We start from the raw sequence: 1357 nt of genomic DNA, 5'->3' as shown, positions 1-1357 counted from the left end.
GAAGAGTCATTACCTCAAGATGTAAACGTTGAATGTTCTGCCCCGGAGTCTGTACGGGAAAGAATAAATGAGGCTATTGTGCTTGTAGATGAAGAAGTGGTGGCAAGTCCTTCGATCGAGCCAATGGTTGAAAAGCCGGCGGACTCCACTGTAGATACAAGGTTGCTTATGGACTTGTCAGCCAACGTAGGTTTCAACAATATATTTACATCTACTTTGGGTGGAGAGCAGGATTTCGGTGAAGACGTGGAGAATATTGATGAATCTACTGGATTATACTTTGATTTTGAAGATGATTTAGAAGAACGAGATCCAGAATTTCCTATTCAAGGTGATCCACAATCTGCTCCAGAATTTTTAACTGCTGATCTACCTACTGCGCCAGAAACTAGCATTCCAAAGCCAACTATTGAATCTACAGAAATTTTCACAAAGGGTTATATTCCATTCCATATCAGAGAAAATTATTTTGGTTATGATCGAGATCGGATCCGAGAGCCGTACCTTGAAGATATCTATTTTGGTATTTTCATTYGTCACAGGAAGCTTATCAGTGGTGACAGAGTATTAGGGATCCACAAAAAGCCTAAAGAGTTCAGAACAGAGTWTAGACATATGTTGAAGTCTAAATGCCAGCCAATCAGTCAAGTTCGTACCAAGCATAGGATTGTCTCGATAAAACAGATAGATGCTCRGAGACTCCGTAAAATTTGGTATCCTGTTTTTACTGTCACAAGACAGGATGGCCAAAACTGGAGATTTAGTGAAGCTGATTTCACTAACATGTACTTAGATGATCTTGAGTATTTGTATTTTGAACTAAAAAATATGCAGATCAGAAAAGAAGGAGAACTTGTAGCATTGGAAGCAATCAAAAGATTCATCAGAAGTCAAGTCAAGCTGTCTATGATTATCGATGTTCAAATGGGTCTTGAGGATAGCCAGAAAATTATCAATCTCAAAAGACCTAATCAAGAGTTTGAAGACGTTGATGGTTACCCAGTATACATGGTTCTTGAAAATCCTGAGTTCGGAGTCACTTACTTTGCTCAACTCCAGATGAAAAAGTTTATGAGATTCAGTGAACTAAATAAAATACTCTGATGGCACAATCAGGTTGGTGAAGAGGGCATTAGACTCAAAGCTGATGAATAATGAAAAGGCTGTGGAATTCGAGAGAATGAATGTCAAAGAAAGATATCTGCTCGTCAATGCTATCAATCTGCTCGAGGAGAAAATTCAATACCGAAATGCTCTGAGAAGGTTTGAGAAGATTCTTGGACTGCGCAAAACGAAATTTACAAGAGTCCAAACTTGAATCCAAAGGGGGAGAATGTTGGGTTCAAGATTAGAGCTA

This window comes from Cynara cardunculus, unplaced genomic scaffold (genome assembly GCF_001531365.2).
Source record: "Cynara cardunculus var. scolymus isolate 2C unplaced genomic scaffold, CcrdV1 Un_Scaffold_3610, whole genome shotgun sequence".
Classification (NCBI taxonomy): Eukaryota; Viridiplantae; Streptophyta; class Magnoliopsida; order Asterales; family Asteraceae; genus Cynara; species Cynara cardunculus.
Note: the sequence above shows the minus strand (reverse complement) of the source record.